The sequence below is a fragment of the Mus caroli genome, chromosome 2 (genome assembly GCF_900094665.2).
Source record: "Mus caroli chromosome 2, CAROLI_EIJ_v1.1, whole genome shotgun sequence".
Taxonomy (NCBI): Eukaryota; Metazoa; Chordata; class Mammalia; order Rodentia; family Muridae; genus Mus; species Mus caroli.
Genome location: NC_034571.1, coordinates 90,556,956 through 90,570,107, shown reverse-complemented (window position 1 = coordinate 90,570,107; position 13,152 = coordinate 90,556,956). Strand labels below are relative to the sequence as shown.

General features: G+C 37.0%; 1 protein-coding gene across 6 annotated transcripts in view; it reads right to left on the bottom strand.

The window, feature by feature from the left end:
* Positions 1 to 13,152, bottom strand: part of Lrrc4c (leucine rich repeat containing 4C) — a 1,249,590-nt gene that overhangs the window by 880,738 nt on the left and 355,700 nt on the right. The window lies entirely within an intron of this gene.

Sequence of the window (13,152 nt, the reverse complement as noted above, 5' to 3'; positions counted from 1 at the left end):
TCCCAACAGCATCTGTGTTCAATAAGATCACTGAGAACCTAGTTTTCAGTGGGTGTTTAGGCTCAAGAGTCACTTTGCCCCAGGGTCTTCCTAGAGAGAATCAATACCAGCAGTGAAGGTGGGAGTCACAATTGCTAATGGCTCTCATAGGTGTCTCAGACACATTTTCAACAACTTCAATTCTCAGTATAAAAATATCACTGTAATAAGTTTACCACAGTGTTGATGCCCTAGTAAACTTGACACAATGAAATTAAACAGCATGCAAGATGCTTCACAATTTTGTCAGTCTTTGATAAGTCTCTATTAGGTCCCTCATACATTTTTTAGTCTATCATCTATCTATCTATCTATCTATCTATCTATCTATCTATCTATCTATCTATCTATCTATCTATCTATCTGTTCTACTGAAGCTCTTCTTTCACACTGTCATAAACCATATCTGGATCTCAGGGTGTAACATGCCAGGAATGAATATACCCAGAAATATTTTTTTGTTTGTTTTACTGTGTGTTGTAAATCTAGAAGATATTATTGTGCATGAAGAAAAAATACTTTGTTCTTAAAAGGATACTATTACTACAAGAAAACCAATATCAATTAGCATTATTAACATAGTATATCCACCTTTAAATAAATTGACACATTAAAACATCAAGCAAAGTAATCAAATGTCAATATCTCACCTCCAGTCACTATCTTTATCATAGTAAGCGTCTTCACAGTTACTTATGTACAATGTCTGCCTCCACTTACTTTGCATTCTGTCTTGTAAGCATTCAAACCATTTAACAATTATTTTACTATTGGAGATTGTAATGTTGTCACATAATTTCACCCATTCCATCTTCCCTCTAAACCCTCTTATATATCTCTCATTTAAACTAATGATATAATTTATCATTAATTTTCTCTCTCTCTCTCTCTCTCTCTCTCTCTCTCTCTCTCTCTCTCTCTCTCTCACACACACACACACACACACACACACTTCTAAATACATAATTATGAATTATAATGTTGCTTGTAAATATACATATTTTTTCAGGGCTATTCAGCATTGTATAACCAATTGGTGTGGTGTTGTATAAGGGAGAATATTTCTCTAGCTCTCTACATTTCTTAGTGGCCTGTATTTCTTTGTGTTCATTTCAGTTCTAATTGGCTTTCCTCCTGTACATGTTAGACTCTCTATAGCTATGGTCATTGTTCATGTTTGGGCTGCCATAACACTTCCCTACTATCAATCCTGCTTCTCAAAGCTATTAGCTTACCTAGTCAATGGCTGAATCTTGATTCTAACAGTCTCTGATTCATTAACTCATTCTAATGAATAAGAGCCATCTCTAGCCCGTAAATAAACTTTTATGCTATCAGAGACTTGTATATATTCCAGACTGGCCTTAAACTTGTGGTTGTCCTTCTTCAGCCTCCTAAATCCTGCGATTACATGTCTGTGGCACCACTCCTAGTTTAAAGGCCTTTTGTTAAAAGATTATCTCAACTATGAAAGTCAGGATATTAATTATGCTAACATGAAATAAACTGATTTACAAAGTCTTGAACTGAGCTTTTAATATAAGAATTTTCCTAACTTGTGTTCTTATGACACTACCTCTTTCAGGTACTGGCAATTTATTATTCTAGCAGATAAAGAGAAGAACTGGAAAACCACAAAACATCTATTAATTGAAATGTTGCAGTGAAATCCATTAATTTAGATAATTAATCTGGTAAATTTAATAGGATAGGATAACTCTATCATGGTTTGCCAGCTATAGAAAGATGAAGGCTCACTGTTTGCTTGCTATATAGAAGCTTATCAATAACTTTGTTCTTAAATTGAACAAGAATAGTGAAGCCTAATACTACATGACTTAAAAAATAGATCTCTGAGTCTACACAAAGTTTTAGCAACATTGAGAGGTCACTCTGTTCCCAGTATTTATAAATGGGTTTGAAATTCTGTCCTATTCCAGATACTGACCTGGTCATTACCACCATCACCATGACCATCTCCTCTCCATCACCATCATCTCTATCATCATTACAATCATGACTACCATCATCACCGCACAGAACAAACCACAGTGAGAGTCATTGTGACTTCTGATGTTCAAAGTTTGTGGCTTCTATTTCTATTTTTGTTGTTGTCCTACATTTGAAGAAATAACGACGTTTGTTCTAAGGTAAAATTTTGTAATCAATTCTATACACACCATGCTGCAGCAGTGCTGTTTTGTCTTTGATTTTATTTTCTATTTAATTATAAATTTCTCCTTTTCCTCTCCTCCCTCCAAACTCTTCCATATAACTTTTGACTCCACTGCCTTCCTCCCAATCTCCCACACAGTCCCTTACCTCCTCCCTCCTATTATCCTCTGAGAAATTGGAGGCTCCCTCTGGATATCGCCTTACCCTGGCACATTAAGTCTCTGCAGGGCTAGGTACATCCTCTCCCACAGAAGGCAGACAAGGCTGTCCAGTTAGGGAAATGTATTTGACAGAGAGGCAACAGATTTAGGGATAGCCTCTGCTCAAGTTCTTGGGGGACCTACATGAAGACTAAGCTACACGTCTATATATGTGCAGAGGGCTTAGGTCTAACGTGTGTATGCTCTTTTGCTGGTAGCTCAGTCTATGAGAGATGCCAAGGGTACAGGTTAGTTGATTCTGTTGGTAGTTTTAAACAGCATTTTCAAAGCATTTTAAAATTCTTTTTATTATTAGATATTTTCTTTATTTAAATATCAAATGTTATTCCCTTTCCTGGTTTCCCCTCCAAAAACCCCCTATTCTCTCTCCCTACCCCTGCTCAACAACCCACCCACTCCCGCTTTCTGGCCCTGGCATTCACCTACACTGGGGCATAGAGCTTTCACAGGACCAAGGGCCTCTCCTTCCACTGAATAGACTAGGCCATCCTGTGCTATATATGTAGCTGGAGCCATGAGTCCCATCATGTGTACACTTTGGGAGCTCTAGGGGTTACTGGCTAGTTCATACTGTAGTTCCTCCTAGGGGGCTGCACACCCCTTCAGCTATCTTAGGTCCTTTCTCTAGCTCCTTCACTGGGGACCCTGTGCTCAGTCCAACAGATGGCTGTGAGCATCCACTCCTTTATTTGTCAGGCTCTGGCAGATTATTTCTTACAGAACATCTTTCAGTTATCACTGCAGTGTATAAAAATAAAAGAAGATATACATTAAAGAACATTGTAATTCTAGGCTACAAAGCTGTTAGGTGATAGACATGTGATGTCAGTTAGTGTTTTTGCCTTTGCCAAATCTTACTCTGAAATTTTCTAAAGAACTATGGCTATCTAAAATTAAGGCACCAGAAATCACTTAGTTCACTGGCCTTTGAGCTCGGCTTTGAGAGGGAACATTACATTTAGAGGCACACTTACCTCTATAGGCAATCCTTCTCATGATATTTATCTTTTTTATTGGCAGGCCAAATTCTCCTAGAATTTATATTTTAATTGCCTGTCTGGGCAGAAATTGGATACTTTCAAAAAACCTCGCACTGCTCTGTTCTAACAATACAATATTTAAAATATATATCGGGAAAAAAAGAAGTGAAAATTATTTTAGACACTTTAAAACCATGGCATTTTAAAAAAGATTTTTGAAAGTAGCAATTATCTCCTTAAGTGAAAATAATTGTTATAAATACACTCTGAGTTACATGGAGACCCATAAGAAAGATGTATATTACATTTCAGTTATTATATCCATCAATCAAGTTTTCTTAATGGAAAATTATAATTAAATCCTGGATGTATCATTAATTCAAAGGTGCCACTAAACAAACCAGCTTGTGCCCTTCATGCCAGACGTTGGGAAATCTCAGGTGATAAGACAGCACTTTACGGTGTTATTTCATTGGAATAGATAGAATATACATGTAAATATAAAAAATGATAGATACTTGTTTCTTTTTAAACTATACATAGATGTGTGAAGCCTGAGTGAAAATGACTTGCAAAGATACAGGAGAGAACCCACACCTTGCTGCCTTGAACTCAGGCACCTATCTGACTGCTAAGATTGCTAGCTGACTCAAATGCATTTTAAATTTTTAGTTTTTGTATAAGTATGTGCATACATGTCCCTATATATGAATGTGTAAGTGAATCTGCAAGTTGGGGTTTGGCATTATGCCAGGAGCTATGGCCTCAGTCATGGCCTTGTGGAAATTTTCTACCTTACATAAACCATCCTGAGAGAACATTCGTGGTCATAACAGTAATGATGTTTGTGGGTAGAGAGGATACTGTGACCATTAGTTCCAGGAGCTGAGATTGCCACCTGACCTTTGGAGAGCCCCTAGGCTCTCCCTGCCTCCCTTGAAGGCTCCTCTTGCTTATACTTATATTGCCACTCCTGAATAAAGTTTTTCCGAGCTTGATCAGTCCAATTGTCTTGCTCTCATTCTTTGTGTTTCTTGTCCCTCCCACTCTCTCTCTCCTGTGCTCGGTCCCTGCTGATTATTTCTGCAGGTCGGGGCAGCATTAAACATCTTCTTCTGCCAGTGTCTATCATTTTTGAGATGGGGTCATTAACTATACCTAATTGAACAAGACTTGCTGCTGACCATGTTCCAGCCACATGCCTTTCTCCCGAAGCCCAGTGTTACAATTCCAGGCATTGCCATGCTGGGCTTCTATCCTGGAACTGGGAATGTGACCACAGGTCTTCTTGTTTATTCAGCAAGCACTTTACTAACTCAGACAACTCCCTAGCCCCCCGACTTCTATTTTCATTCGAAGAAGCATTTTTATCAGCTAAACTTCTTTCCATTTTCACCAAGTCTTACACGACAAGAAATACAACCTTGGAGTCAGTTCACTTTATTCTCAAGTTACTGAGACTTTGGACTAAAATAACCAGAGCCAAGGATTTTGAACCTTCATCTCTTGGAGTTTTTCTTAGAAATAAACTGAAATTTAATATCCTTGTTCATAATAAGATAAAGCAAAAATTAAAATGTTTTATTTGCCCCTCTATCCCTCCTTAAATGTTTGCATATTGTAACACATTGCCTTATAATTTTAAGCCATTTTACTTTAAATTTCAACACAGATAGGAGTAGCCTTAGCCATTATATTCAATGAAACAACTGTTACTACTACTCAGTATTAATTATAGATGAAAACAAAAGAGTGTTATTTATGGCTGCTCTGGGACAGATGTATTTATCCTGTACAGTCAGGGTGCCTCATGGGTTCCTACTTCATCAGTGCTTATTGAATTTAAAAGCCTTCTCCAGATTTATTTCAGGTGGGAGTCTCTGAACCCAAGTGCCTCCTTGATTGAACTGGTCTCAATGGTCGCTTGTCTCATCCCCTGAAAGGCCACTGGCTTTTGAGCATGATTAGGCTCCGATTGATGTGTGCACCTTAAATCATCTCGCTGGAAGTCCATGAAGAATGAAATGTCACAAAACAGCATGAGCTCAGATAAATACATCAGTAGAATCAGCTCGAGTGCATGTGGATGCCGACCAGGAGGTCGGGCCACTCTCCTGTTTCACTTCTAAGTATGCTATTTGAAAAGCAGTATCTCAACATTTAAGACTGGGCTTAGAGGTCAGCACCATTCAGAAGATTCTGAATTATAGATTAGGGATATCAGAGACAGCAGCCCCAATAAACACACACGAGAGAGAGAGATAGATAGATAGATAGATAGAGAGAGAGAGAGAGAGAGAGAGAGAATGCTGACAGAGACACACATAAACATACATGTGCATTCACACACAGCACGTTGTTGCAACTTTAATGTTCTTTCTCATGTTTTCCCATTTTGTTATGGGATTTAAAATTATGTAATTGGTTTATAATCCTACAGACAGGTGACATACCTAACAATTAAATGCAGGTTAGATAGTTCCAAAGCCTTTGCTCTGCCATCTGCTGTGTCTGTCTCCCTGTTCATCTCTTGTGTATTGCTTTTCTCCTTGGTTTTAATATTCTAGTAGAATCTTTCCTTGTTGTTTCTTCCCTCTTTGACCTATTGCTGATCTCTCCCACCTCTTTTCCCCATTAAGTCTTGTCCTTGAACCAGAGGGCTCAAAAATAGCTAGGTTAGATGTTTATTATAGTGATAATGTGTTTGGACAAACAATAAAAATCTCTTTTCAACAATGAATGGTTTGGCTACTAAATTATATGTATTCCTTCTAAAATATGAAATGCCTACACCTCATATCTCCCAGCAGCACAAAATGATCCAAACACTAGACAGAAACCAGGCTAGTCTGCTGATGTATTCCTCTATGCTATGTGAAATAAAAAAGTGAAGCTATCTCTATATAAATTCAGAACACAATTGCTGTTTGGAAGTCCATAAAAATACAAAGATTTAACAAAATTTGATGAGGAATTCTAAGTAATTCAAAGACGTTACTATCTGATGCTACCGATAACTTGCTTTCCAATCTGTGTTTGCAAGCATCTCAGAAAGAAATTATTTTCTTGACAGCCCTTAAGGGAATTTACCTACCTATTAGCAAGTAGGAAGAAAATTTCATGCTGAAGGAATTGTGATTGGAAACCTGAACTAAGTTCATAGATCCAATATGATTAGAAAGCTGTCCAAAAATGCACACATTCTCTGCCTTTTGTCATTTCAGCAGCCAGTCCAGAATTGACCTGCCCATTTGCACACAAGCGCATCATGGGCCATTGTACTGTGTTTTTGGTCGGACTGAATGGCACGCTTGTAAAGGAAAATGGAAAATTTACTGTCTACTCATGCTTACAATTGAATGCAGCCTGGTTAGTTAGTCTAAATTAAATTTCTCTTAATTAATAAATATAATAGCCTACTTTGGTTAAAAAAAAAAAAAAAAAAAAAAAAAAAACAAGCACAAGCATTAGCCAGGATCAACAATCTGTACCCCTGATGAGTTCTTGAGGGACGTGTCTTAGTATAAACCACATGAAATCAGGAATAATATATGTGTTCTTCCTACTTGTCTATTGTTATGGCCCATACAAATCTGGAGAACTGTGCAACTGTAAGTGGGGAATTGTAAAACTAAACGTATATTTCTGCTTGGTGTATCTACAGTTTCTGAGGCTTTTTGCTGTCCATGATTTTGATGATTACAGGACTGAATCCTTTTAACACATGAATATACATGTGTTATAATACACGAAGATATGTGTGCTATAACACACGAATATTTGTGTGTTATACAGATATACCAAAGATATACAGAGATTGATAAGTCAATTCCTAACAAATCTCTGTAGGTAGCTAAAGAAACATCACAATCAACTGATCTAAAGAATGGAATGAATACACTCAACAGCAACAGAGGTGGAATTAAGTTCTCCTTGTGAAATAAGAGCTAAAAGCAGACACAATCTACATTATACATTGAGGAAGGTAACTTTAGAGTCAGAGAAAGCTAATATAAAAGTGGGATTAGACTGCCTGTCAGTCCCAGAAAAGCTACTTAATCTTTGTCATTGTGGGAATAAAAAATGCATTATATCAGCATTAAGGATGCTACTTGCTAACACATATCCATAAATAGCCTCTGTTTCTGCCATTTGTACTATTATTTTCAGTCTAAATTCTTTACAACCCAAGATGAAATCTTCTAATTCTTTTCTAGCTTAATTTAAAAAAAATTCAGTCTTTTCCCTAATTTAAGAAATTTGAAAAGAAAACTATTCTCCAAAAGATTAACATTCTACATAAAATGCTTAGCATAGTTAAAAGATAAAGTTATGGCATTAATCAAGATTGATTCATGCATTGCTTGCTTGTACAACAGCTCAGAATTGATTTTCCCAGGGACAATGAGCCTTTTCCTCTCATTTCTGAAACAGGTTCACTTCTGGCCTTGGTTATTTTCATGTTTAAAGAAGTAAATGATAAGGTTTATAGAGCATTCATGAATGAGAATGAGAAATCCACTGTCCGTTTCCAATTCCTCTTGAACATTTTGTATATTTGAAACAGGAAAAAATAACTTCACAGTCCTCTTCTTGTAATCAGAGTCATGCCCACGTGAATTGCTGTTTCCCCTTACAAATCTATATAGCTACCACTTTTCTCCATACAAAAGTAAATGTATATTTTCCTTAAAGTGGTGGTAGAGCACGATGCACAATGTGATATAGGGTGACCGAGTGCTGCTTTCCGTTCACACTTCTGTAAACTGTGTGTATATTTGTTCAAACAATTTTTTTTTATCACTGTGTTGTGAGACCTGTTTATCATGAGCAGGAAAGTAAGTCTTGCCAGGTTGTACAGTGCAAGTTTGCCCAGGGGTTCAAAGTTTTCACGAAGAAGAAAGACTATGATTTACAGTGTGTAAGAAAAGGACAAGCACAGGATTTTTGATTTATAAAACAAACAAACAAAAAAAAAAAACAAAGCAAAACCAAAAAACATGCTTACTTGAGTAATGTGGGCAGCTCAGTCAGTAAAGCACTTTCCTTGCAAACACAAGGATCAGTCTGAATCCCCAAATTCACAACTGGAAAGAGAAATACATGTGAGCAAGAGCAAGCCTGTAATCCTAGAAATGGAGAAGGAGGTTGGGATGAGGATACAGGTGCTTGTTGGCAGGTAAACTCCAGGTAAACTTTATTGAAAATAATTGTAAATATATATGGGCCAAAGTTACTGAGAAATTGGACCCTGAGCATAATATGTATATTATGCTTAAAATAAATATTAAACAGAATCTTTAAAAGCATGCTATAATACACTAAAATACAAATGACTGAGAAGTTGTTATAATGTTTTGTTTACATTCTATTCTATTGTATTTTTTCTTTAAAAAGAGAGGATACATATGCCAACATTGATACTTAGAAAAATACCGTAAAATTAATAGGATTGAGGCAAAGTAGAGATCATTTCTTTGTTAATATAGTGGAATTCACTAAAATTGTTTCTGCTGATATATATATATATATATATATATATATATATATATACTGTGCCAGATATATATATATATATATATATATATCTGGCACAGTTGTTGTCAACAAGATTCATTGTAGAAGCCTACCACTTTCCCTTCATTTATGCCATCCCTGCTGTAAAAGTTTTGGAACAGAGAGTGAATGACACAAACATCAAATTATTTTTCAGGCTATGATTCTGGGTTTAGGCATGGTCTAGTTATCTCCTCTCTATTATCTCAAATCAATTATCACAATCTCAATTCCCCCAAAGTCAACTCAGTTCCATCTCTCTCCATCCCAGTTATCACCTCCAGTGCTAAATTCATGCCCACTCCAATTTTATTAGTGTGGTATGTCAACCTGGCTATTGGTGAGGTTTTTAAAAAATATTAGTACTTAATTATTAGACTTTTAACTAGTTTGGAAACATATTATCTCCATTCTCATCACTGAACAAAGACAGAAACTTCAGGTTCATTAGATGGCCACACTGTGATCCACAGGATTCACTGGGAGAGAATGGAATCCACAGGAGCAAGCTGAAGAAATGGAACAATTACAGTGTTTTGATTTACAAATTTATTGGGAAGGCAGAAGTAATATACCAACCTACACTTTAAGTAAAAATGCCCCCAATGTTAGAACACAGAATCTGGACTCCACAGAAACATATGAATCTTGAATAAGAAGAAATTGAAACTCAGGAAAGTAATTTACTAGCTAAACCAGTGTGTAAACATCAGAGTAAGGAGCTGGTCAAATAAATAATTAAACAATTTTGAACTTGATTTCTCCATCTCAAAAATAAAGTAGTGATTTCTGTATCCTAGATTAAATTTTCTTGTGGTTTTAGAAAATAAGTTAAAGCTCATTGAATGTAATGTCTGGTGTGATAAGTTAACATATATGGTAAATTGGCATGAACATTTTCTCAATTCTGTGGTGACCAAAGATATCTACTTAGCTAAATCAATTTCCTCTTATATAGTCACTAAGAAAATAGTTTATTACCTGAAAAAATGTTGAGCATCCTTAATCATTAGGGAAATGCAAATCAAAACAACCCTGAGATTCCATCTCACACCAGTCAGAATGGCTAAGATCAAAAATTCAGGTGACAGCAGATGCTGGCGAGGATGTGGAGAAAGAGGAACATTCCTCCATGTTTGGTGGGATTGCAAGCTTGTACAACCACTCTGGAAATCAGTCTGGTGGTTTCTCAGAAAATTGGACATGGTACTACTGGAGGATCCCGCAATACCTCTCCTGGGCATATATCCAGAAGATGTTCCAACTAGTAAGAAAGAAACATGCTCCACTATGTTCATAGCAGCCTTATTTATAATAGCCAGAAGCTGGAAAGAACCCAGATGCCCCTCAACAGAGGAATGGATACAGAAAATGTGGTACATTTACACAATGGAGTACTACTCAGCTATTAAAAAGAATGAATTTATGAAATTCCTAAGCAAATGGTTGGGCCTGGAGGGCATTATCCTGAGTGAGGTAACCAAATCACAAAAGAGCTCAAATGTACTCAAAAGTACTCACTGATAAGTGGATATTAGCCCAGAAACTTAAAATACCCAAGATATAAGTTTCAATTTGCAAAACACATGAAACTCAAGAAGAACGAAGACCAAATTATGGACACTTTGCCCTTTCTTTGAATTGGGAACAAAGCACCCATGGAAGGAGTTACAGAGACAAAGTTTGGGGATAAGACAAAAGGATGGACCATCTAGAGACTGCCATATCCAGGGATCTATCCCATAATAAGCCTCCAAATGCTGACACCATTGCATACACTAGCAAGATTTTGCTGATAGGATCCTGATATAGCTGTCTCTAGTGATTCTACGTTGGGGCCTAGCCAACACATTAGTAGATGCTCACAGTCAGCTATTGGATGGATCACAGGGCCCCCAATGGAGGAGCTAGAGAATATACCCAAGGAGCTAAAGGGGTCTGTAACCCTATAGGTGGAACAACATTATGAACTAACCAGTACCCCAGAGCTCTTGACTCTAGCTGCGTATGTATCAAAAGATGGCCTAGTCAGTCATCAGTGGAAAGAGAGGCCCATTGGACTAGCAAACTTTATATGCCCTGGTACAGGGGAACGCCAGGGCCAAAAATTGGGAGTGGGTGGGTAGGGAAGTGGGGGGGAGGGTATGGGGACTTTTGGGATAGCATTGGAAATGTAAATGAGGAAAATACCTAATTAAAAAAAAAGTAAAAAAAAAAAAAGAAAAAAAGAAAATAGTTTATTAAATGTTGAAAACATAATTTATATTCAGACTTAAAGTTTACTCAAAATAATAGATTGAGAAAAAATTATTTGTGTTTTTGTTTTTGTTTTGCTTTTAAGTCTCTTGTTTTGAGCATATTTATTTATTTTCCCCAAATCAAAATATTAGTGATTCTAATTGACTTTAAAGGAGAAATGACGAATATGGAAGAAAAGGCTCGGGATATGGCACCAAGCCTAACTACTTGAATTTGATCTAGAAAACCCATGTGAAGGAATGAATAAACCCTACAGGTTCTCCTCTGACATCCATCTGCAAGGCTTGTCAAATGTGCAGCCATACAGAGAGTGACAGAGATAAACAGATGGAGGGACAGACAGAGACACACAAAGATGAAGGAAAGAATGAAAGGAAGGAAGGAAGAGAGGAAGGGAGGAAGGATGGGAGGGAGTGACAATGGAAGAAGGGGAAAGATAACAATTTTTTTGTTGTTGTTGTTAATACAAAGATATCACTGCTTATTGATGAAAATTACCAGTCAACATCTAGTGCTATCAAAATGTTTGCTTTAAGTCTGGCATTGTGGTTCACACTTTTTTTTTCTTTTTTTGCTCATTATTATCTTTTCTTTTACCTGCATTATGGCTCACACTTTTTTTTTCTTTTGCTTATTATTATCTTTTCTTTTATTGGATATTTTCTTTACTTACATTTCAAGTGTTATTCCCTTTCCAGGTCTCCCCTCCCTAAAGCCCCTATCCCACCTCCCCTCATCCTTCCTCTATGAGGGTGCTCTTCCACCTATACAAACATTCTAGCCTTCCTGCTCTGGCATTCCCCTATACTGGGATCTTGAACCTCCACAGGACCAAGGACCACTCCCACTATTGTTGTCCAACAAGGCCATCCTCTGCCATATATGTGCCCAGAGCCATGGGTCCTTCCATGTGTTCTCTTTGGTTGGTGATCCAGTCCCCAGGAGCTCCGTGTGTCTGGCCAGTTGACACTATTGCTGCTCTCTGTGAGTTTGAGGTCAGCCAGTCTACACAGTGTGTCCCTGGACAATCAGAGCTCTATAGTGAGAGTCTGTCACAAACACACAAACACACACACAAACACTTGCTTTAACTTTCAAAACTAAGCTTTTAAGGAAAACCTTCTTTACCTGGCACCCTTGTTCTCAAAGGTGCAAAACAGGAAGAAGTCCCATTGCTGTGTCCTTCAGGAATTTAAGAAAATGGAAAAAAACCCTAAGCATCTTAGGGATAATTAGTTGAAACAAATGACCATATATAAATAACACATGTTCTAAAGCCAGTGAAGAGATGGAATCAGAAGGCAGTAATGACAGACTATTCAGAGGGAAAGTAGACAGTGACAAGAGGGAATATTCAGACAGAAGATGATGCATAGGAAGATGATGAGAGATGACAGATCCATGATAATAAAGGATAAACACGTGAATAATATTAAAAAATGGATAACAAATAAATGATTGGAGGAGATGATAGGTGATGGATAGAGACCATGATAAGTAAAAGGGAAAGAAGATAGCTAATGGGTAGTAGGTAGCTAAATAAAGACAATGGATATATAGATGATACAGAAATAGATGATAATAAGTAAGTAAAAATAAGAAGATAGATGATAGAAGGAAAAGACATATGATAAATGCTTGCCTATAAGCTTTTATCACTGCTATAAACACCATGAACGAAAATCAGCTGGGAAAGGAAGGGTTCATTTCTCCTTTCTAGTATAGTCCCTCATCAGGAGAAGCTAGGCAGGAACTAAAGCAGAGACTGTGACAGAACACTGGAACACTCCTTCCCAGCTTGCTACCCATGGTTTGCTCAGCTTTTTTTTTCTTTCTCTTTCTTTCTTTCTTTCTTTCTTTCTTTCTTTCTTTCTTTCTTTCTTTCTTTCTTTCTTTCTTTCTTTCTTTCTTTCTTCCTTCCT